This window comes from Falco naumanni, chromosome 7, assembly GCF_017639655.2.
Source record: "Falco naumanni isolate bFalNau1 chromosome 7, bFalNau1.pat, whole genome shotgun sequence".
Taxonomy (NCBI): domain Eukaryota; kingdom Metazoa; phylum Chordata; class Aves; order Falconiformes; family Falconidae; genus Falco; species Falco naumanni.
Window position 1 is genome coordinate 7,345,063 of NC_054060.1, and position 26,922 is coordinate 7,371,984.

The window sequence follows — 26,922 nt, forward strand, 5'->3', positions numbered from 1 at the left end:
TTGTATTGGTGACTGAGCTCTACTTTTCTCTCAGTTCTTATCTCATACCCTCTGCTTTGAGGCAGGATTACAGAAGCTCTAAGGAAATGCATTCAGACTTAAAGCAAAGAAAATCAAACCCAAAACAAAACACAATGATTCTGTGACTACAAAATTCTATCCCCCTTCCCACTGGAAGAATGGTATCTTTCCAGCAATTTACTCTGCAGTTCTGATAAACTGCAGACTGATAATTGCTCTTTAGCAGACTTCCCCCAGATGCAAAGCTAACAGATTCTTTAAAATCAGATTTGAAACAAAGACTTCTTAGTATAACCAAAAATGTTGACCACTGAGTCAGACCTAGTTCTCAAAACTTCAGCTTATGATTTCATCTGAAGCCAACAGATTTCTGCACCTACACAGACACACCTGTGATTATGGTCTATGTTTAGATTTGTAAGAATTCACCAACATACAGTGTCATCATTTTCTCCCGCACACAGCTCCACTAAGGGGAGGGGTGGAGACATCCTCCACACTACAAACATTTGCCTGCTTTCAAAAGGAAGATAGGAATCAAAACAAGCTTACCCTGTACTTCTAGCAGCCACTACTAGTAACATGTTATGTCAACCAGTATTTGTAGAGATTCTTCCTTCTAACTTCTTGTAGCTCTTTCCTTCCTCTTTGTCTACCACTGAATATATTTAATTTTCATGGTAATATCTGAGTAACAACATCAGCAATGGCTTTACAGATGGCAGGCACTCCCCCTTCTATGCATCACTAAAAAAAAATGCAGACCATTTAATATTCCACATCAGAAAAATTACCACATAAAATCTTAAAACTTCCATGAACGCAGAGTTCGGTAATAGATAAGCATGCATGAGCTAGGTTTATTGCATAGGTATGGGGCATCTAGAAAGCAGCAAGGCACTGAGCTTTGGTTTAAACACAGTAAATTAAGATTTCTGCTGTTTCATTTTAAGGCTACCAAGTCAGTCCATTTACATTATTTCCAAGATCTCATTTTGGCCATGGAAAAGCAGTACTTGGTCTAGCTAGCAAATCCTCAGACTCAAAAATCTCATTTTATTCAAATTGTTGTTCTTGCCTAATTATTTCAGTAGGTGGAACTGAAGCCAAAATATTCCTGAACAGCATGGTAATATTCCCTACAATCTTCCCATATAGAGGTGAGATGGCTCTTAAGTCTCACTGTTCTTTTACAGAATGAGTCCAAGTCCACTTCACTGAAGATGCTCACCCCATAGAGCTGGAAGAAAGGCATTAAAGAGAAGGAGAAATCCCCAAAAGCAGAGGAAAAACCATGATGGAGAAAGAGTTAACAATAAGTTTATCTGTAGGGAGTTTTATGTCTGCCTTTTTATCCAATTTGATGCCATGAAGAGTAGAACAAAGACACGAACATGGCTTTTTTAAATTCAATAGATTGAAAGAGACATTAAAAAGAAACTGGTTCGCATTCACTTTTAAGGATTTCACCTTAAGGGAAGGTCTTTCAAGGATACACATGGTATTCTTTGGCCTTCTAAAAGCAAAATCAATTAAGCACAAGACTCAGTTCTTGCAATAAAAATTTAGAAGAGACATGAGAAAAACCAAGCTAAATCGTGAAACTGAAATTAATAAGTATTTGTCAACAGCACTGACAAACCAACAACAAAAAAGTCACAGCTTTTGCTAGAGATCTGAGTTTTCACTAGTGGTTCTGCAATGTGTCAGATCCAGGATCCAGGCTGCTAAGGGAAAACAAAATGGGAACTCTAAAGGGACCTTGTTGTTTTCATACACTATTAACTCAGAAGCTTGGGCAAGAGAATTATGGATATTTTGGAACACTTAAATAGACCAACAACAGCTTCCAACACAATAACACTCTGCAGGGCTAAGAAACAGTATGTATGCTAAGGTATGTAACTCTGCGTGCACAGTATCATTATGCTTTATGGAATAATTTTGGTTCTCTATTATGTTTAAGACAATGTAATGCTGCTTTACTATGTGTGCCCTTAAAGAACTCAAAAGAAAATCCACTGAGCTTCCATGTAATTTTTCTGCAAATGCAGCATCTACCAAACCCAGAGAATTTGGCAGAAAGTATCATCAATTTTTGAAGGCGCTTTCTAGTCCATAATGACAGTGTTTCTAGAAATACATTATCAGAAATCAAAATTCAACAACCCATTATCTGGAAGAGCGTGCCTACGGAGTCTCCTCAACCGGAAGAGGTGGAAAAAGCTACCATCTGGAAGACCTACAAGTTAAGTCACAGCTGGGGGAGACAGAAGCCTTTGTTCCTCTGCTTTTAGCCAAGCCTCATTGGCATGACACGCGACCAGTGGACCTGAAGAAGAAAAGAACTCCCAAAGCATTCAGAACCCACTTGCATCTTTCAAACTTAAGGAATGCAATCATGCAAGTCTGAGACTAAGTAAATCCCTTAGCAATGGGTTGTTAGAGAGACACTGTCCCATAATTCAGTATTTAAGCTGCACTCTGGTGCTTTGATCCCACCTAGGACATTTTATTCATTTGGGCCCACAGATGCAGTCCAAGAAGAATCCTGCTACCGCATGCTAAATGGTATTGTGCAACAAACAGGAGACGGTGAGCAAGCCATGTCACTCTTTCTGCTCAGCACAAGATGTGAAGAAACTTGAAATGGTAAAACAACATCAATATCATACTTTCTGCAACAAACCAGCAGAGAAAATGTTATTCAACTTTATTAGGATTTTGCATAAGAGAGATTATATTCCATTAAAGAGATTATTCACCTTGTAACATTATCCTGACAGAGGACTTATGCATGCCACTCTTCCCCTCATATCATCTCCCAAATGATGACTTGTTAAATCTGCAGAAGGCATGTGACACATTAGCTTTTAAGCACAGGTGATACCAAGAAATTCTGACAATATCACAGCATTGCCAGAATTTACATTTGTAGCTTTTCTTAAAGATTAAGCACCTGAGGCTCAGACTGCTATTTTCAGATTTCATTTACAAATTAATCTTTAAAGCATAACAGTCTAAAAACCAAAATACTCCAAAAATCATGGTGGATTAAGAAATCCAACTACTTTTGAATTCTTGGTCCTCTCTAACTCTGATATGCAGACACAATGCTGCAGTATTCCAAATTCTGCAGTTGGTTACACCTCAGTTACAAACTAAGCCTCTTCAAATAATTTGATAACATTTTATTTAATTAACAGAACTCTGAAAACATTCAGAGAAATTACAACTTTTGAGAGTCTCGCTGTTTTATTAACTTGCATAAGATCACATGGATACTAGACACATGCATGCTAAATATACTGCATGCTATCATGGCAGCAGGTCAGTTCTGTACAAGCTGCTTGTATTAAATTTCTCCTATAAGTGACATTAGAATTTAGCTTTGCTACTGCAAATACAGGAAGAGGCCTTGCATTCCAAACAACCATCTGAGGGGAAAAGGTATGCCAACAGAGCACTAAGTATGCCAGTGCTACTTTAACCCATTTACTATTTTAAAACACACATGTAAGCCTTACATTTATGTTATCTACATTATGAATTTTTAAGATTCAAAACTCCAAAGCTAACTGGTTTGTCTTACTCTCTTGCTATGAAAATTTAAGGAAAAGGTCACAAGACTATAGTCTAATACGTGACATATAAGACTGATGAAATTCAAAACAGCACATGTTATTAACTAGGTAGGATATTCAGCTACATTTGAAATATTTTGCTGGTTTATTAAACCAACTGGGTACACAGTAACTACGAGAACACATTTTAAATAAGTATCATTGCATATTGTGCTAAAAATTTCATAGCAGATGTTCTCTATAAAAGATACTGACATACAAAAAAACCCACACATTGTCTCTACATATATTGACATATACAGAAATATACACACTGGCATATAAAAAGTACAAACAAATATGAGTTGTCAAAATTAATGGAGCGCACACTAGAAATATTTTATCAACCTCTGTCACAATGCTTTCCTATGTCATACTACAAACCAGGATAACACTACAGAGAATGCCAGCCTAATGGGGAAAGGAAGGCAATCTCTTCTGAAAGCTGCCTATAAAACTAACATAGGGGGACATCTCAGACGATGTGTTTCATAGCTTCAGACTGCTGCCTTGGAGAATGCTAAAATAAAAGGGGATAGACCTGATCACAGAGATCAAGATTGGTTTAGAAGAGTATCTGTATTCTGCTGGAAGAACACACATTAATCCTTTTCATCATAAGCATAGAGGAAAGTCTAACTCAAACTCAAGTACTTATCAGTAAGAGTATAATCACAGTAAGCCTCGGCACTGAAGTTGAAGGCAGGGGGAATCATACAGACCTTTGGTCAATATTTAGGCAGCTGGCTAGCCCACAATCTCAGGCTGTTGCTCCTCTAGTGAAACCATATCCACAGTGGCTAGTTTAAAGTTATCTCATATACCTACTTAAGCTGCAACTGAATGTTTGCTGCTATATGCACATCCTGACACTGCTGTTCTTAAGTAGAAACTTTGCAAGATTGTTCATATATGACTGATCCTCCCCTCCCACTGGCTGGGGGCCACCTGAAAACCAGACAGAACTATCAACAGTTAACGGAGTTATCCGCAATAAAGATATGCTATGGGCATATCAAGAGAACAAAGAGCCAAAGGTACAAGTATGCTGTAATAAATGGTTGGATTTTGAGTAGATGATACTTTAAACTAGCTCATTACTCAGAGTCATTCCTTAATTAGTCTGCAGAGAACACCAGCATTTATCAAATAATACAGACAGAAAGATACAGAAGACCACATTTTTACAGAAGACATGTATTATAACACTTGCACTTTTAGTCACTCAGAGGTTAAGCACCCAACTATCTGAAGTCTACAGTATGGTCCTGATACATTGACCAGGTTTCATTTTGACATTACGACTTCTGCACTATGGGACTGCATTGGAGGCACCAAATCATCTCTAATATAGAAGAGATTTTTTTTAATGAACCAGGAGAAACATTTATACTAGCTGCACGCAGAATATGTATTCATGTAGTGTCACACAGAAGCACAATTGAGATACTTTATCTGGTCAAATACTGTAGTATTGACTAAGTGCTAATACACAGCAGTACTCTGCCTGAGAGCTTTAACATGAAACCTGGGCCATCTTTGCACTTACAGGTTTCTGTGCAGCTGCTGGTAAGAATTCCCCACCCCCCAACCCATGGGAGCATAGAAGCTGTCACTGCAAAGAAAAAAAAAAAAAAGAACCACATGCCACACACTTCCTCAAGAACCATGCTTCACCTCTGCATGACTGTCAAAACGTGAGCCTAGCTGAATTATCATGTTCCAATTGTTTACTTCTGCTAAACTTTGCATTTGTGTCCTGGTTTTGCCTGGGATAGTGTTAATTTCCTTCTTAGTAGCTGACATAGTGCTGTGTTTTGGATTTAGTATGAAAATAATGTTGATAACACACTGATGTTTTAGTTGTTGCTAAGTAGTGCTTACTCTTAAGTCAAGGACTTTTCAGTTTTCCATGCTCTGCCTGAAGTGAGCAGGTGCACAAGAAGCCTGGAGGGAGCAGAGCTAGGATGGCTGACCCGAACAAGCCAAAGGGATATTCCATACCATGGAACTTCATGCTCAGTAACCGGGGGAGGGCTGGCCAGGGCCTGCTGATCACTGCTCAGGGACTAGCTGGGCATCAGTCAGCAGGCAGCGAGAAGTTGTATTGTGTATCACTTACTTCTTTTGGGGGGGGTTTATTCCCCCCTCTCTCCCTCCCTCTCCTTTTCATTACTACTATTATAACATTTAAACTTATTTCAATTATTAAATTGTTCTTATCTCAAGCCATGAATTTTACCTTCTTCCAGATTCTCCTCCCCATCTCACTGCCATGGGTAAGGAGTGAGCAAGCAGCTGCGTGGTTAAACCACAACAATTTGACTTGTAACTGCTGAAACATTTAAGCTGTCACTTCCTTACCTGCATCAGATCTAAATGCATTTTTTCATTACATCTTATCTAGAATTTATTTCCATCTTGATGACTTAAGAGTTACATACTATACTGGCCTGCTATTAGCAGAGTCACAGCATTAAAGAACACACACTAAAAAAAAAAAGTACCAGCACATTAGAAGTATACAAAAGTTAACACATTTAGAGCAGTCTTTTATTGGATTCCTTTCACAAAGAAAACAAACTCAAGACTAAAACCAAGAGCTACAGATAAATGTGCAGAAAAGTAACGACATAACTAAACCAGTAAACTACAACATGAAGACAAAACTAGGAAATGGGATCAACAAATAAAACTTGTCTGCAAAAACACATGGTTTTGACCTAATTAACAGGTTTCTGACTGTACCATTAAAAATACAGCTTCCAAATTTCACTAATCTAGTAAAAACTAAAGAAACAGTGTTTCTACTGCAATCAAATATTAGGGTCCTACAGAGAAAAATTACGGTCTTAACAGATCACATGAAACATGTTTTGACTAAGAACAATAAATAACCTTGGTGAGGACTATCTGCAACTGTTTGATGGGTTACAAGTTACTCTTATTTCAGAAGCAAACACAAGCACAACAACAGAAATCAAAACCTACCTAACATGATAATAAAAACATAGCTCCTATAATGTAAAACTATGCAGATACTCTGTTTTTAAGATCAGATAGTAACCGTTTTGTTTTTCCAAAAGTGTTGGTATACAATTGGTCAGTTCTGGAGGATGTACTTTTCAAGACCCCAAGTGGAAATAAGGAACAAAAATCTCTTCGTGCAACACACCTGGCTGACTGATCTGGAACTTTATTCATGACAGCATTAGAAAACAAACCAAAAATGGAAGGGAAGATATTAAATAAAAAAATAAATACTTACTGAGAGTAGAATATGCAAGATATGCTCTTTCTTCCTCAGGAGAAAAACCACTAGCACTTTAATAGATAGATCTGACAGAAAACTCATAATCTACCCACTGAGAATGAAAGCTCCAAAAAAATAGCAGAGAGATAGAAGGGGTGGGGGGTGGCAGAAATACTTCTGGTTTCCTTGCAACTCTCTCCAAAAAACCCCAACAAATTATGAACAGCTGAAATCTGACATATTCACTCTTCCCAGATCCTCACACCAAAAATCATATGCAACATAGCTTTAATTGTTCACACCGCTTCATTTCTGCCAAGTGACCCAGCATGCCATACTTCCTCTTCAAAATACTGTTCTGCCCTGTCACACTGACAAAGAACAGGACAAGACATTGCTAAATTGCACCTAGGCAGGGAGACGAGGATTAAGGCATTTGCACCAGGGTCAGAAAGCAATCAACCAACTTCAAAGGCAAGGCAAGACACCGAACTTAAATTTCCTGGTCAGCAAAACACTCAAAAGAAGGCAAGGTTTGCCAATAAAAGTAACATTTGCTACTACAGCAATAGATTAGGAGATAAGCTTTGAGGCACAGAAGTCCTCCAGGTCACAATTTGAACTTTTAATTTAACCTACAGGTATCAACTGGAAAACTGAAATCAAACACAAAAATGCAGCACTCTCACTAGAAGATTCTTATTGTTTATCTTTCATATTTGTAAATAGCAAGAGCTGACAGAAGTTACACTGGGCAGAATAAAGTCCGTAGTTAAATCTAAGACTTCTCAGAGCCAGGCATCCAATTGGTCAGGTCAAATCACAACAGCAGAAACTACCACCATCATCATCCAACCATTACCAACAGCACAAGTCCTGTACACGGGACAGTTTAGAAGCCTGTCATACATACACATCAAAATGAAACAAAATTTTCTGCCTTCCCAGTTTTCCCAATTTATTAAAGGCCACAACTTTCTTCTTAGAATAGAGGCATCAATCTAGACCAGAGACAAATTTGGGAACAACAATTTTTACTGAAAGCCACAAACTTCATTGTAGTCTAATCATCTAAATGAAATACATACAAAGAGCCACTATTTTTTCTTTTTTAAGGATGACTGATTTAACTTTGTCACACAATAATTACAAAGAATTTCAAGCCTGCTTTTGAAGGCATTTAATGCAGCAAGGCCTGTTAAATCAAAAACCCTTAATATGTTCTTGCAATATATAAAAAAATGACCAAACCACATTGAATAAAGAAACAAATGGAGAAAGAATAGAAGTCGGTGGGTGCTGACTGTCACTTGTGTTACTGGAACATATCAAAATAGTTTCAGTACTCTTCTCCTAAAGATATGAAGAAAAGCTGAAACAGGAATTCACAGCTACAAACCACATAAGACCACGTGACAAGACATATCCACCTCAAAACGCAGGTGCATTGCCATCCACATCTTGCTAGTGAATAGTCATAACTGAACATATTAACCCAGTTTCCCACAGACTTAAGAGATATCAAATATTACTCCTAAGGTGTGTTCTCCATTAGGAAACAGGTTTGCCCCATTTTAGGCACTACAATTAAAGAGCATTTTGTGACACCATGGATTTTGAAGTGGTAGGGGTAAAAAATAAAAGCCTTCTCTGTGTGGGTATTGTACCATGCTATTGACTTACACAGCTACGTTAAATTAATTTAAAGGTAGCCTGCATACATCTACCTACACATATCTATCACAACACAGCTTTCCCTTTGACTTGAGGGGAACTCAGGAAATGCAGCTAAACAGACCCAGAGACTATTTTCCTGAATTTGGTCTCTAATCTGGAAGACAGATCTACTTAGTAACATTTTCCCATCATACGTTGTCTAATATAGTACCTTAGCCAGCCTTTCTAATGACAGCATTATTAAGATAAGCCAAGGAAGCTGCCGTATAGGAAAAATTGGCAAGGTCTATAAGCTTGTAACTTACCTAACCACACTGCACAGACCTATCAGACGCACAGGTCTAAGGTCTGAGTGAAGAATCTTCTGGGTTTAGGAGAGATTTCTTATATAAATTGCCTAGGACAAGAAAGAGAGCACTATAACCCAGAAACACCTTTTAAAGAAAAATTATGGCAACAGTATGGATGTTGTCTTCCCTCATTATCCAAATGACTCTAAGCATCTCTAGGTGCAGCGCATCTTCCTGCAGGCAGAGTATGAACCCTGGGCAGCAGAAGGGTTGAAACCTCCTGTAACAGGTACAGCAGACAAAGTAGGAGAGAAGGGCTGGCCATGTGCTGACAGGGTTGAGTGGGCAAATGGTGTGTGCCTCTCTCTGCCACTAAATTCCAGCCAGAGCTCCCTTCACCAAAGTCCTGGAATTCCAGGACAGCACCTCGACTCACTACCATATTCTGGAAATTAAAAGTGGTAATGAAAGTGCAGATCTAAAGCTACATTTATTAGATTGAACAGTGAGACTTCAGTATTTATTGTAGCTCTCAAACACAAATGTACAGTTTCGCAATGAATGATTACAGATCTGTTCTCTAAACAATGATAATCCAATTAGGTATCACTCATTTAGACAGCTACATTAATTACGCTCAAATTATCTTCTATTGCTAAAATAAAAGTTAAATAATTTAATTTAGTACGGGAATACAGCAGAGGAGAAAGAGACTAAGACTTGGATTAAAAAGCTTAGGTAAACACCAAAAAGAGAGAAAGACAGTTCCCTACACACTCAGGAACCATTAGTGGTTTTGGCCAAACATGGGTTTACATTTTTTGGGGGGGGGGGGGGGGGGAGGGTCAGTGTTTCAGAACGTTTTGCTAAGGCAGCTTGCGTACTGACTGTAATACAGCCAACATGCTGTATTATGGACAAGAGCACGACCTAACTATTGTGTGTTAAAACACATTCACTACCATGGGAACCCCATTAGAATTCACCACTATTTCAAGTGGTGTACAGGAAGCTTTTCTGCACTGGACTTCCTCTACTAATAAGACATAAAAGTTAATACTATAATGGGGAACCAGCACACAGGCAATGTCGTCAGCTTACAGCATTTTCATCTAAATAGGTCGAACAGACACAAGGAAACGTGGTCGAAAGAACACCAGAATCAGATCTCCACTACTAGCCATCACTACAGCCAAGGATTTAGCTCCAACATTGAAACTAATTCACTGAAAACTCATTGTAAGCACAGTTAATGAGTGTGGGAGAAACAAGAAACAAGGGGGGCAGGGGGAGTCACACACACAGAGAACACAAAAAGCCCAAGCATTACAAGAAATGTACCAAAATCAGTTGAAAGCTGGCTTCATCTAACCTGATCTAGAAGTTTTCACCAGATGAATTTTGCTGTAGGAAACTGAACAATACTAAAACGATACCTATACCAAGCTTTTGGGATGCATAGCTCTAACAGGAAGAAAAGCAAGTTCCACCTCCCAGTCTTCAGTTATATTGCAATTCTATCTGTATACATAAGATCACCAGCAATACCAGCAAAATAAAATACGGTTAGTTTAAACATTAAACACCTATTCTACACATAGGACTTGCCAAGTTCCTGCCATTTACAGGAAAGCTCAAGAAGTCTTACAGCCCACGCAAGACATTAACGTACAGTTAAAACTACTTTTCTCACTTCCTGCATGGAGTCAGTATATAAAATCTACTTGGAAATACAACTCAAACATTATCAGGAGAATTTGTTTTCAACTGCATCTTACAGAGTCCAAGTTAAGTCTTTCAATGATGGTCTGCAAAGTCAAACACTACGTAATAAAAGCATTTCTTATAAGGGTTTTTTTGCAGGATTCGAGGGATCAAAATACAGGACCTAAAAATGTCAATATAGAAGTTTTTATTAGACTCCAGAATGAACAGAGTTAACAATCCAAACACAGAACAAACTTTCCCTAAAAAGCATTTTACACACTGAAATAACAACACTACACTTTCTGGTTAAAGTCAAGAGCAGCCAGTATTTGTACACCTAGCATCAGCTACTGAGGATCTGAATATTTCACCAAATGGCCAGTTATATCACACTGAATGCTGAAATCCTTTTTTAATCTACAAAGAGCATGGCAACTTGGCACAGAATTTTGGGGTTTTATGAACTTCAGAGAAAGTACTTTTCTACAGAAATCCAAACAAAAAAGACATCTTCCAGAAAATATGGAATAAATCACATCACGAGCAGCATCCGGAACGCACTGCGTATCATGTTATTTCTCCTGTATAGTAACAAGAAACAAGTAGCATTCTACTAGTCAATATCATAGCAACTACAATAACAATTGTAGCACAAGCTCTTCCAACAATATGTATTTTAGACATGGAGCTTACCCTTCAGAATTAATACACCTACTACAATCTTTTTCATTAATATATGCAGTTGTTTCCTTGCCCAAATATGTATTTGTCTAAGGAGATGGAAATGGAAAAAAGAGGACAAGACAATTACAGAAAGTAGTCAAACTCAGATACAAAGTCTCAAGTAAGTAATACAACGATGACAGGACATTGTAAGTAATACAACAATGACTTCAAAGTTTAAAGGTATGAGACCAGATACATTCCTAAGTTTCAGGAAAGATGAGGATCACTCATACTCAAGCAGAAAAGTTGACAAACAAAGCCAGCCATAACTCAAGCTGCAAATACAGAAAACAACCTTAGCAAAGGAACACCCTTGGAACTCAATTTTCTATCTTCATTCCACTTGTAACATGGTTGAAACAGAACACAAGCTGCTTTCTAGTAATTTTAACTGGTTATTGTCAAAATCCTGAAGGAAAACATCTGTAAATCCTCACACAGGTGGGCTGAAGCATTCATGTTCAAGATCCAGTTATAGTTTCAAAAAATTCCCATCTACTCCTTCCTTCCTCCCCTGTGGCCCAAACACTGACACATCTCTGTGGGTGCACTACATGAAACCCAGTGATTGGGATGGCTGTTCCTTCACTGTTCCAATATTGCTAACAGATCAGACTATTTTAAGATAAGCTAATTATGCCAGTGAAGTATCTTACAAGCCATTAAGATTAGGCAGAAGAGCCCATGAAGAATTAGAAGCAGTGAAGTACAGATAAGACAGAAGCAAGAATTGTGATCTGAACTATTCACAATAAGAAGCCTGGAGATTCCTCAACAAGATTGTAACTCCCAATTTTAGTGTGTACTTTTTCCTGCTTCTAACAGTTTTAACAAGCACAAAAGAAACTTCACATGAAGGGCTGTTGTTCCTTACACCTTCAAAAATTAGGCATTCAAGCCTTAGAAGAACAATACTTTGCAGCTTGTTTGCTGGCATTATCTACATGCATGCAAGGCAGACAGCTACTGAAACACAGATGCCTTAAAAGAAATAGATCTGAAGAAAAATCCTCAGATTATAAGTGAGTTTGTTGTACAGAAAGTTTTCAAGAATTTTATCACATCATCTCCTCATTAACATTTCATTAAAGGAATGCATGATGGAAAAGCAGGTTGAAACTTCTTCTGCAAACTAGTCAGCCAATATCTTCAGAATATTGTGGTTGGTTTTATCACTGAACAATTCAGCCTTAAAAATACCAAGTTTAAAAAACCAGGATCCTGTATCCTAAAACTTCAATGAAGCCTTGCACAGAGGGGTGGGGAGAGGGATTTTAAAGAAATTATTAGTACCTTAAGAACAAAACAAGGTATTCCCTCCACTCCTCTGTTCCTTTGTTTTGCAGGGGGAGAGAGGGTGGAGTCCAGGGGAGATTACACACAAGGTGTTAAAATGGAAAAATCTAAATGGTTTCTAGACAAACAGGTCTTCTGACTTACTCTGATGCAAATAAGCTCCTGCTCCCCAACCTCTAGTACATATGCATAAAAGAAGCAAACTGCTGTCCAAAACCATATACTGTTACGGTCCAAAGTCTGGCAGGGGAAAAGCAGAGGACAGATCACTGCAATAACAACCCACTGAGCTTCTATCCTAGACCACAAGAATCAAATCCCAAGTACAAATGCTGCATAGTTAATTTCCTGCACAAAATCCCCAAACCATTACAGAATTTTGCAAACACCATTCCAACCAGACTCTCTGGGTAGGAGGTAGGAAGAAATCACAAGTGGTCTACAAAACTATCTTTCCATACTCTTACAAAGAGGTATCATCAAAATGAAGATCTATTTAACTTTATTCTGCTGACTGAATGAATCACAGCCTAATAGGCCATTTAGATCAAATCAAATACATTAAAAGCAAAGCAAATTAGGAAACTGAGTGAAGAGTTTTAGATCATCCTACCTTTAAGTTTATTTTCATAAAATTAAATGAAAACACTTAAGAAAATAACAGTGTTTACTGATATAAGATTAGGGCATTACCAATGATGGCACTAAAATACTGAAGACAGAACTGTCTATTACCCACAGCTTTCTAAACCTACTTTTCTAATAAAATGAGGTTTACACGATCACAGTCTATTGTCCCTCTTTAAGAGCTTCCGAATTAATCACCCAGTTACAACCAAGTGCAACAACAAAAGTGTCAATTACTTTTAAGACTTTATGAGAAGTGCTGCAGAATTTTTGAGTTGGTGGTTGCACACAGCCCCCAAGCAAAGCACTGCTCTGCAGTGACCAGAGAGGCAGCAGATTCTGTTGGATCACTCAGGCAGTCAGCAGGCACCTGCACGCACGCTGGCCACAGCTAGCAGGCCATTTAAGATACTTAAAGAATGTAAGAGAAATACACTGTACAGAGTGGATGCTCTGAAAGATCAGGGAATAACAGAAGAGTCAAAAAATAAGGGAAATGGAAGTTACAGATGTTTTATTACTTGCAAAACCACTACTTTACTATCTTTAAATTTATTTCCACCACTCCACCAAGCCGTACTTTAATATTGTAAATAAAATGGGCTATAGTACACAGGAAAAAAAGAATTTGTACACACATTGTCTTTGTTCTTCCCTCTTCCCCATACCATGCTTCATTTGCTCCTCAGCAACCCAGCCATAAAGCTGGAATCCTTTTATCTCATGCAATCACCCTGGTTATACTTGAATAGAGCCAATATTAACAGTCTACAGATCCTTTAATGACTTCCATCTCCGCTTAGACAAAAATTAGAAGGTGGAAAGAAAAAAAAAAAGAAAAAAAGGGCAGCAAAACCAAACATCACCCACCAGTAAGATCAAATTGGTTGTAGCCTAGGCTTGTTCTGAAGTATTTCTTCAGCCCTGTAGCAAGACCTAATGGTTACAGTCATTCAGAAGCTCACCCAGGACCCCAACTGCTGCACAAGCACGTTTGGATCACCAGAGGGTGCTGCAGGGGCTCAGAACGTGACTACAAAGTAGATGGGGGCTTGGATCACAACTTTCTAATATGGGGCAAGTGCTCTTCTGTTTTAGTTTAAAAAAGAGGTTTTTACTTTGGTCTTTTAGTAGTCATAAGATTTTGATCTCCTCTCCAATCACCTCTTCTGAAGAGAATGACTTATTTTCTGATAGAATCTGGTGCAAATTTTATATAAGCATCTTGTGCTAACACACTACTCATTGTAAATATGCACGTACTTGACAACAACAGTGTTCATGGACTAATTCTAGGGCACCCTCAAAAGACAACTATAAAAACAAGCATGTCACCTCTAGGCTTAACTTGACAGTACAGAAGACCATCTCCTCAGCAAAAACATATGGAGAATCTACAAATTGAGAAAAAAAATGCTGCAACCCACTGAACTAGAGAAGTCTCCTATATAGGGCATGCTAAAAGTATCCACAGAAATATTTACTGAAAAGTAGCTAGTGGGGTAACTGTGGGCTATCAGGTTACATTTCATCTTACTGTGAATCCAAGTCTCCTGGGTAGATAAGCCTGTAAAGAACAATTCAACAATCCTTCAGAATGCTAAGACAGTAATAGCAGTTGAAATTGTCAACTCTCCCATAACCCTATTTCAGCTCCTGAACAACTCATTAGTCTTATAAAGTACTTAGCTCCTATTTTGCATAATGCATCTAAATGACTCCAGTATTCAGAAGCATTAATAACTTATGTTTTAAAACTCAGAACTTCCAATCATTTGAACATCGCATTTTACCAGTTCATTGAAGCTACTGAATTAACAGTGGTGAACAGAAACACTGACCAATAGCTTTTTTTAAAAAACAAAAAAATCATTTGACAATTATCTTATTATAACTTTTGGTTTCTCCTCCCTCCCCTCAAATTTCAATTCGTATGAAACCCATGACAAAGTCTGGGGGAGTTCTTGAATTTGTGTGTCTTTCACTGAGAACAAGTGTTTTGTATTTCTGTCTAATTTTATAACACAGATTTGGTAAAATACAATGGTTTTGTAAATTTCAGTTAATTCAGTCAATAGTTTCCCATTACTTTTTTGGACAGTTATCCAGGTTAGCACATTTGTGACCAAGAAAACAACAAGCAGCTACATAAAACTCAGTATTATTCTTTGATATTCTACAATGCTATTACATGTTTTACACAATCCTCGTGAATTCTCAGAGTATTTGTGTTAATAACTAGAAATTCTGCAAATATACCCATATCCATATCTCCAATATCCAGTGAATACCTGCCTCCACCTACTGACCACACCTCTCTTCAGCCACCCACAATTTTGCCTCCTTTCCTTTCTAATTCAGTGCTTTCTAATGGAAACAATTAATACTTCTACTGCTGGCATTTTTTTCGTAGTCTAGCCCAACATCTCTCAAAGCAAAGATCTTCATGTATGTTTCAGTGACAAAAAGTTAAGACACCACCATCTGCAATGCTACAAACAAAGGTAAGGAGAACAAGAAAAGGACAAAACAAAACAAATCAACAACACACAAACCACAAAACCCCTAATGCTCCAAAAGAAACATGGGAGGATATTAAGGAAGTCTCTCAGAGGAAATCCTTCTTCCGCATTCAAAAACTTCAAATCCCAAAAGCCAACTAGCAAGTTAATGTGTGTATTATCAAACTCAGGCTAACAAACATAATTTGACAGCCTATAGGCTCAAAAATTTTAGCAGAAGGCACTTTCCCTTTCTGTACACGTCATGTAGAACAGTTTATCTCTTGTCATACCTTTTACTTTCCCCTCCTTTACCCTGAAACCAAGGGGCTTTTGAGCATAAGCTTATGACACCTGAATTGCATATCATGTCATTACACACCAATTTTAACAGCTTCAAGGAAAAATAAAAATATTTAGCTACTGAAAAATTTAGTTTGTTACCCTCACTGGATGACAATGTAATACAAGCACAGTGATGATGGAACATCCCGTTTTCTCAAATATTCTCAGAAGACTCTGTGCTTTGAAAGCTCACACTGGAAAAAGCAACATTTTTTAATTGCTATATACACCAACTTATTAGCAGTCGTTCTTGTCAGCTTAGTTTTTAAAACAGGATGCATGCAGTCATATCAGGAAGAGGGCAGTTGCTGTGAAAGGATGATACCAAAAAGAAGTTGTCCTTAATGTTGATAACCTCACACAATGTGTTCTCAGCTATGCTATCCAAGTTTTCCACAACAGTGAGATGGTCAATTAAATACAACTCAAAAGCATTGCAGATTTTGCATGATACAGCAGCGGGGGGCTGGTATAAGGTGTCTTGACATCCTTCAACAGTTTCCTTCACAGACACTGCCAAGGCAAGTCTGTTCTGCCTTTTAAGACCCCTCATCTTTTTGCATGCATGTGTACAACTGTTGAGTCTCTCAAGGTTCAACTACTCGCTTACTCTCTTGTACAACTGTTTGTAATGCTTCCATATCCCATCTTTTTACACGTACAATATCTCTATATATATCTTAAGGGATATTAGTATGATCTCCTCTGAATTCTTTCTCTCAACCCCATACGCCAATTTCTTCAAGAAAGAAATGTTTAACAGCATAGTTACAGCACAGCTCAGTTATAGATGTGTTTATATAATTACATAGCTAAAGGTTTAATAAATTATCCCCCTCGACCTTCCATACACTTTAAGTGATCACAGAAAAGTACAAGATCAGGCTTGCGTACATTGGTGCAGCACTCCATGCTGACACTGACCACAACTTGCAAGTATTACTGCAGGTATGGTATATCCGCTTTACATAGTCTCACACATCTATGGTTAGCTTTCAAACAATAAAAATAACATTAGTCTAACCCACAAAATCCTAAATTACAGTGTTGGAAGCAATCTGATTTTCAAATGAAGGTAAGTTTCAAAAACACTTGAAAGGATCTAAAGTAAATGGAAGAAGTCATTCTTCCCCTCTATTATCATCATAAAAGGATCATGAGCACAATCCCACCCGTTCTACACCTCACTTTTAGGTGATCTCCAACCACCACAATGAAGACAAACACATTTTTCTCCCAGTTATTTAGCTCTTTACTTAATTTTTTTTTTGGAAAAAAAAAAAAGTAATAAACGACAGTAGAAGATGCTTTGTCATCAATGTCTGGTACACAGGTACTTAAAGCAAGCACCTTTCCACAACTACGCTTGGCTAGTATTTCCTAACACTTACTTTTTACCTTGGAATACTTAAAATAAGCATGCAACAATACTAAGTAACTACCAGTGAAATCCAGCTGAGCACAAAGCAATACAGAATGCACTTGTAAGTCTCTAGGTTGGCCAATAAGGACTTTGGCAGAATTTGAAAGCCCTTCAGGGACAGAGGCAAATATAACTGGGAGACCTACCTAATTAAGCATCACTAACATTTTGAATATAAAGTAGTTAATTCCCTGAAAAATAATTCAATTAATCACACTCTTATTAGGAAGGCTGTATTTTCTTCTCACCACATAGGCATGCTTGCGCTGTTATAACACATGGGGAACAAAAAGCATAGTGCTTTCTGTAGGAAAGGTTCTGTATTCCCCCTGCATCAAGATTTTGAAAAAGGACTAGCCACAAAATTTAGCTGTCCTCACCCAACAGTGATTCCTGCCTAATTCTTCACTACAGCCTCAGATTAAGGATAAAAGGAGAAAGGAATATTACCATATATACCATTTAAAATATTCCAACAACTCAGTGACTGTTCTGGTGTGGAGGAACTGATATCTCAGGAAAAGTTGTCTTGCAAGATCTTAATTCCTCTTTTGTGTCAAATGGAAATAACAGCATACAGTACCAGGGTTTACATTCCTAAAGGAAAAGATAGGAGTTAAAAATAATGTACAAAAAATCTCTCAGAACCCACTGAAGAGAAGACGAAACAATACAGTTGATAAAGAAAAATAAGGAGTCCCTTAATATGGAAGAAAAAAAAATCCCTTCAACTTCATAAGCAGTAACTTGAAAGATCAAGTGTTAAAATAAGAATGCACCATATGAGGGGGCTGGTAAGAGGGAGAAATCTAGATCAGATGCTTACTTTAAAATAAACAAAGCAAAATACACTATTGCAGGCTGCAAACTTAACCGTCCACAGCATTATTTATTAACTGGTACTCTATCACAGAACACATGCTGGGGGAGGGGAGGGTAACTGTCATATTACACAGTTGAAATCTGTTTTTAACTGTTAATCATACTATTTTGTTCATTCACTAGACACTGTATCAATGACCTAAAAAATACTTTGATTAGCTGCCCAAAAAAGTTCCTGAAGTCTTTGACTAGAAGGAAGGTCAACAAAATTAACTTGGGGAAAAAGCACAAAAGGCTGCCTTGCTGTAACCTCACAAACTTTGTAAGACGTCAAAACCACCTTGTTTTGTAATTGTAAACATTCAGAGGAAAAGCCAGCTTCACTCCGTTATTTCAGGATCTGACTGCACCTTTAGAGACACTATTCATTCCACGTGAGAGGAGAAAGAGTTAAACTAAGCCCACATTCAGTACCACTTCAGTAACACAGTGGCAAGTCCATTCAAATAATTATTGCATTAGCCTTTCAGTGCTAGTAGCAAAGCATACAAGAGAGAAAGTGGAATGGTGCATTTATTTTCCCTGGTTAGTTTACCAGAGCTGAAGGAATCAAATCTGAACACATGACAAGAGGCACCAAAATTCACCTGTATTATCACAGACAGACATTTTGACTTTTGTTCCATTTGATCAATTGAAGAACACATTATTACACACGTGAAATAATATTTCAAATACAAGAAATGTGAAAACTTAGATACAGTGACTTTGTGCATTAATGTCCCAGCATATACGTTACCACACGATACTCCAATTAATTCAAAATAAGTTTAATTTTAATGATAAGGAAAAGTACATCCCAGTGTTTTGCATACATGATCAGACTGCTGGCATGACTGAATAGGCCCAAAGCCTAAGTTTTAATGCAGAGTATTTAATCCTGTGGTCTTTAAAAATAAAAATGAAGAATTTGGTGAGGTGAATAAAACGTGCTCATACTATTTTTAAAAAAACATTTTTTAAAAAGTGAGCTGAAACACACAGACATCTCTCATGCAAGGCATAGCAAACTACAGCTATTACAACTCAAGATATTTCTTATTTAGGCAAGAAACCTAGTTCCCAAGCTAATACAGATACGTACACTATACAGCATTAGTTATACGACATTACTTTTATTAATGTTAGAGAATTAATCGGCTATATTCCATTACACATGCCATGACTGAGCGCAGGCAAGGTAGCATGGCATTGTTCACAGACTTGCATGGTGCTTCTACTCTCTCTGAAGCAGCACTTCGGCCCAGAATACTTAGAATGACATCAACAAGTTATCTGAGAAACTTGGCTAACATTCTAAAATAAACCCCGTAAAAGCTCTGCTGCCACATTAACCAGTCTAAGGTAAACCGCACACACTTCAGCTCAAATAAGGTCTCTAAATAAGACAGGTCTTCTACCACAATAAGTCATTTTATTGTCCAGAATTATTTCGAGTTTTAATTCAACCATATCTTTCTCATCTTACTAGTCCAACATGACTCAATTCACCTAGCTTCATAAAAGTCAGTGTTCACTCATTTCTTCATCCCTTGTTTCACAAGGAAACTAAAGTTATGTGAAATCGCAGGAATCTAAATCTAGTTATCTACACATAAGCAAAGCATTCTATGGGCCATTTGTAGAGATGAGCTGTAACCACTCGAGTTTAAATTCACACTTCAAAAACGGAACAAAAAAAGCAAATGTAAAAACTAAAGGCTAATATATTTCTACCGTAGTTTACAATCTGCAAACATCTCAGAAATTAGAAATGCTATAATACTAAAACTGGTTTAGACGAGCTGCACTGGCAGAAAGAGAGACTGCCATCTATGCTAAAATTGTTCTGAAGTAGATCCTGTCCCTCTCATTGAAGGATTCTTCTCATTTACTGATGATACTCCTCTACTACTACTGGTGGACTACGTCAACTACAGATTTAGAAGAGAACTGTGGAGGAGAAAAATAACTAACCAGGGCACTGGGTTATTTTCCTTCCTAAATTCCAAACTGAATGCCCTCAATCAAAAAACGGCTCATCTTCATCTGTCCAGCACTACTATAATCCCCTACTATCAATGCAAATTGTTTCATGCTCTTGTTTTGGTTTTGCTAGCTAAACAAGTACAGAATTTTAAAATATCATTTTATAATTACACCTTTTAGTGACCAAAAGTGTTAACATTACACCCTTTATTACAATTCTTCCAAATTACATAACTGAAAGACATGTCATTTTGCACATACTCTAGCACCTAAATGAAAAAAACATAGTTTGAGAGGAACATCACGCTTCTCCCCCAAATGTAAGTCACAAACAAAAAAAAACCCAGATGTCACACTCTGAACTGTAAGAGCCAAACATTTTAAATAATTTAAAAAACAAAAACACCAGAATAGATTATAGGAATATTGCTCTGACACCTTTTGCACACGTTGTTTGAACACTACCTAGCAGTAACAAGACAACAAAAATATCTACCAAAATATAGATACCTAGTTCCTAAAAATGAAAAAAAGACTTGTATAAGGAACAATCATGCATAGACAGCTAACATAATGAAGTCTGAAAGCTTAGAGCTTCCCGTATGTTACCTAAAAATCTACCAGACTCTGAAAAAGGTTTAATATAAATACTGTGTATATTACCATTTCCATACAAACCCATTTTTTTTTTCTTTTCCTTACTACTGTTTACAAATTATTCCTTTTTGTAACTCCTCTGTACTTCCCAAAACCTCCTTCCCCCACTGTTTGTAATAAATCTGGTCTTTGTATGACTATAGGACACAACAGCTTTATGCTAAGCACAAAAAAAAACCTTCTTAAATTGTCTTTTTTCCCCTGTAGAGCTCCAGGTTCTCAACTCTGAAATTAATCACCTGTCAAACAAGTCACCACGGCTTAGTTTTTCAAAGCAATTCCACCCTCCCCGCCACCTAGCATCTCAAAAGCAGGTAAAAATTTATTGGAAAAAACAGCTCCATAAAGTCGTAAAATGTACTGTCTTTGCAGCCAGAAACCCAGCAGCTGCTTTTCTTACCCTCATGACTTCTGCACAGAGCTGCCGAACACAAAAACCTACTTGCAGTACAACACTGCTGGACCTTCAGTCTTCTTCCTCTGGACAAAACACCCTCTAGTTTATCCATTAGCGAACAGTTTCTCCTCCCATCCGCCGCACACCTTTATGCGGTGCACAACTACTTTAACAGTCCCTACCTTCACCTCGCGCCCCCCCCCCCCCCCCCCCCCCCCCCCCCCCGATCGCTAGCGTACAACATGAACGACTCGGAGAAGGATTTGTTTGTTTGTTTGTTTTTCAACGTGATATCGCTTTCCCAACGTGGCTGCCGAAAAGCAGGACAAAAGGTACTTTTCCTCCCCGCCTCTGCAGCCACGCACACCTCGCGCGGAGAAGTTGGCCACCCAGGCGAAGGCGATCGTGCCTGGGTGCTCCCCGCACGCCAGGGCCCCGCACCCCACCCTCCGGTCCCGGAGCCCCAGCCCCCAGGCAGGCTCCGCTCGCCTGGCCCATAAATGTCCATCCTCTGCCCCCGGCAGCGCTGCGGGACCCTGTGGCGCGGCCCCGGCCGCGGGGAACCTGCCCACCCGCGGGACCCCGCGCCCGCCGCCCCCGCGCCGCCGGCCCGCGCCCCTCCCCCGCCCGCCCCCCGCACCAACTTCCCCGCCGGCGCCCCCCCGCCCCGCTCGGCTCGGCGGGAACGGGCGCTGGGGGGACCCTCCTTCCCCACCCCCCCCAACCCCGGGCCGCCCCCCGAGGCGACTGCCCCCGCCCGTCACCCGCTGCCCCAGCCCCCGACCCCGCTCGCTCGCCGCCGCTCCTCGCCGCCAGCCCAAGGCGCCGGGCTCGGGGAACGCCCTCACGGTCGCCCCCAAAAGCAGGGACCCCCCTCGCTCACTCACCCGCCCGCGTCCCCTCGCTCCCCGCCGCCGCCGCTCCTGCCTCCTCCCCGCTGAGGCTCCTCAGGAGACACTGACACCGGCGCACGGATACCCGCTGGGCGCTATTTTTGGGAAACAAGGCCCAATCGGGGCCGGAACTACTTCCTCTGTCACACTCTCTCCTCAGGCGCAGCCGTCTCCCAACAATATCCTTCCGCTCTTTTCTCCGGGCGGCTCGTACGTCGCCGCGGGAGCTCAGCCGAGCCAGGCAGGGGCGGGAAGGAGAGAGCAGCGTAGGGAAGCGGGGCGGGAGGCTGCGCCCGGCGGCGGGTCTGGCAGCGCCCGGGGTTGGACGCCCAACATCGCCGGATTATTTTGTTTTACCATGGGGAGCGGCCGGGTCTACATTCTTCACCGCCGACCCAATCCCGCGGCGCCGCGAGCCGATAGGGCAGCGCGCCGGAGTGACGGGGCGAAGGCGCCAATCGCGGTGCCAGCAAATGAAAGGGGCCGGCCAACCCGAGAGCAGTTGGTGGGCGGGGCGCAGTGAAACGTGGGGGCTTTGAGTGACGGCAGAGCGCTCAACCAGAAAGGCGGAGAGGGACGCAGCAGCCAATCAAAGCCGAGCGTGTGCGGGCCTACCGCCGAGGAAGCCCTTGGCCGTGCCCCCTCCTGCCCAACCTTGGCACGGCGCATGCGTGCAAGGGTGCCGCCGCGCTCCGCGCCGCTCTGCCCCTCGCCTCGCCGCCAGTGACGCACGCGGCCAGGCCCGCCCTAGCGGGGAGCGGCGCATGCGCCCACGCGCCCGCCCAGGGCACGGCCGGGCCGGGCCGGGCCCCGCAGCGACGTGCTGAGGGGTTGCCGGGGGCAACGGCCGCGGCCGGGCCGAGGCTCGACCGGCGCCCGCCGCGACGTCGGGGCCCGCGGCCCCCCCAGAGGGGGAGCCTGAAGGGGGAAGGCGGATTCCCCCCTGCTGTCAGCGAGGCAAAGCTTTGCACCCGGGGGCCAAAGCCCGGCTTAAAGTTAATTAAAACTATCTCAGTAAGCGGTACCCGCTCCTCTTCCAAGGCCTGATCACTGGGGCTCTGGCTACATCCTCCAACACCAGTTGCCACCCACAACCTCTATCACCCTCACAGAACCCACCACCCCCACTATAATTTTCTTTTTCATTTTTTTTCGGACAGGCTGCGTGTGGAAATGACTGCTTTATAAGCACATGAGCTTTGTCTTCACTTTCAGGCAATGGTGGCGGTCCACCTCAGTTCCTCCTCCATCCATCTCCAGCTCACGTTATCTTTTGTTAGAGGTCCCGTTAATTTTTGCTTTAAGTAGAAAAGACTAGTCGGGAATACATAATAAAAGACATAAAACTGGCATTTTTCTCCTTCACAGAAGGTAGCAGCTGAAGAATGACCCAAAAATAAAATTTGGATGATCAAAAGATACTTGCCAAAAATCATCTGCACTCTACAGCTTCTCTGGATTTATCCTGAAAGATACCCGCAGTCTCGGAGTGAAACAGTGGGAGCCATTGCAGCGCACTGCATCGCTGGTGGCACCTGCACGTCTCTGCCTCAGCACTCCAGAACCAAAGGGGCTTTCTCTGGAAAACTGAAAACAGAGGGTGTTTTTTTTTTTTTATATTTGGAAGACTGTTATCATTAACTAAGTAAAAAAAAAAAAAAAGTAGCTCCACAAATGGTTAGAAAACAGGATGCAAAAAATGATGACAAGAACACCCAACATGCAGTGTGACAGCCACACGATTGAAAGGCAAAATGTAGATCTATGCACTTCTCACTGTGGATCTGGGAAAAAGGTAGTAAGAGGTGTGGAAGACAAAGAAAAAAATCAAATACAAATATTGCCATCTACTATCCTCTTTTCAAGCCGATTGTTACTAAAGTATAATAATCAGGAAGATATTTTAATACATACAGTTTTCTTACAATTCTCAACATGAACAGTCCAGATGTCACTGATTTTTATATGAATATGGCTTATTCTCTTCTTCATCACTATACCTATCATGCATAATATCTGTAAGGTCCACTACTAGAATCTAATAATTAATACTATGACATCTTCCCAGACAGCAATATGCTGAAAAGATGTTAGATGAAATCCTGAATTCTTTATTTAAATTATAAAAGTCAGTGGAAGACTGAGCAAGACACTGAAGCAAGGCCCGAACAAGGGCTTCTGGATATACTCATTAATTAATTTCAGTACATAACCACATTATTCTAAGATGTCACAAAAAAAAAAAAAAAAAAGGAGGAAAGCAAAGAGATAAATAATTGGTTCTAACCTGTCCTTTTCAGTGGCACTACAAGAATAAGCATAGCATGTGTTGCTCAAGGGATTTCCATATATGCCTTGCAAACAATAGTTAAGGGGTACACAGCAGTGTCCTTCCCACTGAAATGCATTCCTCCCTCAATTGAAACACTGTTCTATGTAACAATTGAGAAAAGGAAGTGCAAAATACGGTATCCAATTGAAAGTACAGATGTTGTTTTCCATATGCGATGATGTGCTGCTACATCTGCTTCTGCAGACCCCTCTTGGGACTGCTAGTGAAAAAGAACGGGTGGCGGGGAGGTCACAGATGTTCTCACATGTCACAACAGCATAAATGAAAAATACCACCCCTTAGGGTGACACAAATAAAACTGTAGAAGAAATTACGTATCGAAATGACTAAAATCACTGCATGGCTTGGTGGCCACATTCTGCATCAAGTTTGATTTCCAGGACAACTGCAAAGGCCAAACGCACCTGGATAATCCAAAGGATGCAAAGCTTCTTGGATTAAGAAAAAAATCCAGACTACAGAGAAAAAAGTTACGATCTTTATAAGACCTTAGAACATAACAAAACCCCAGAGAACATCACACTTGAGTTTCAATATAACGAGTAAAAATTACCACAAGCATCTGCTAGGATCACTCTTGAGATATAAAAGAATAACTGCTGAACACATTCCTGCCCATCTTATGTACAACCCAGAGACAAAGAAGAACCACCTGACTTCTCTTCCCTCCATCAAATAGCAGACACTGTGATTTCCATGATATGCAAGGAGAAATATGCAACAGAAATATGAAGAAAAATATAGGGGGGGAAAGAGACACCAGTATTCTCAATTGTAACTAAATAGCCTCACAGTCAGAATCATCATCCAGCAGTTGTTATGGCAATAAAGCTTTCCCTTGCATCTCTATTCCAGTGCATTTCCACCCACTCATTCAAGGTACTTTGGAGGCACTACCACCAAAACCATTATCTCCACTAACTTTTAGCTTACATTTTAGGACCTTCTTACAAAACACTCCAGAGATGTACCATGGCTGTTCCTCAGGCCTCCTTTCAAATGTTCCTCACAGTCTAGAAATCAGCTTTTTCATCTTATGCCCTGGAGAAAAATTCTTGGCCTCAAGCTTCTAAAGGTGAACTTTGTATAAAAACAAAATGCAGGACTTTTAAAATTATAGGTAAGAGGAATAGGGAATGTCACTTTGCTTTTGTGTATTTACCTAATAATTAAGTTATCCTTCACAGGGAAGGAGGGTCTAAGAACAAGGTTTCTTAAAATCACAGGCCAGATTAATTCCTAACATTGTTTCACTTACAATGGTGGAAATACTCTTATGAATGAAGATTTTGTAAAGCACTACTTATTGCAACAAAACCAAATTGTACTCACAGCATTTCAGGATGGGAACTTGTGTTAGAAACAAAGGATAGGAGCAGGGGGGACTCCCACCTAGGGAGCAGGAAATCAGAGAGGAGCAGATAATGGTTTCTTTCCATGAAGGCTTTGGGTAACGCTGTTAACCCCAGAATGACCACTTCAGTACAGACACAGACTTCTCGCGCTCAGAAAGCTGGCTTGGAACAAACTCCCCTGACCTCCCTGTCCGTGCTTCGGAGCACTGCTGTTACACTACTGTTTGGCTCTGATGTTCCACTCAAGACAGATACAATCAAGTAAGGATTTTCTTATTTTAGTTAAGTCGAAATTGCCTGACAATGCATGAATTAAATTCACTCAATCCATTTCATAAACTGCTCTCTGTAAACCACTAATATTTCCACATCGTTATACAGTACATTCACTAATCTGATTGCCTTGGGAATATTTGTTTTTCCAAAACTTGTGGCCAAGGTACATAAGATTAGATCAGACACAGCTTGTCTAAGAATGCTGTAATGTGGGTGTACAGTATATTTGCTCATTTTTAGATACAGGTAAAAGTTCTCTTTCAAACTTTTCCAGCCAGGGGTTCAAGCTCAGTTATCTGAAGTTGTCTGCTGCAGCATTTGGCACTTCTTGTTTTCCTTTGCTGTTGGCCTTCTAATACTGGAGGATCAACACGAGAAATATTTGCACTGCATGTATCACCGACTGCACGCTTGATCCATACCTCAGCAAAACTTGTGGTATTTTATAGGTCCTCACAACGACAGAACACAAGTCTCTCAGGGATTCACGCTCTTCTGCTGGGATTTTCTCACCATCCTGCATGTTAACATGAACCAACAGCTGGGTTTAAGAGTTCTGATATAAATAGTAACATCGTGCTGCGAGCAAGCTTCTTGGAAAGTAAAGAAAATACATTATTTAATGCACTCTGACATTTGCCTTTCCTCCCCT

At 40.1% G+C, this 26,922-nt stretch overlaps 1 protein-coding gene across 5 annotated transcripts in view; it reads right to left on the bottom strand.

Annotated features, from left to right (window-relative positions):
* MEF2A (myocyte enhancer factor 2A) overlaps positions 1–22,672 on the bottom strand; it is a 92,855-nt gene extending 70,183 nt beyond the window's left edge. For 2 of the 5 annotated variants that reach the window (XM_040601906.1, XM_040601905.1), the window contains exon 1: positions 22,281–22,669. The gene's annotated coding sequence lies outside the window, so the exon portion shown is untranslated. Of the gene's footprint in view, positions 1–22,280 lie in introns of all 5 variants that reach the window. The other 3 variants (XM_040601908.1, XM_040601904.1, XM_040601907.1) reach the window with 3 other exon arrangements.
* Between the last annotated feature and the right edge of the window lie 4,250 nt (positions 22,673–26,922).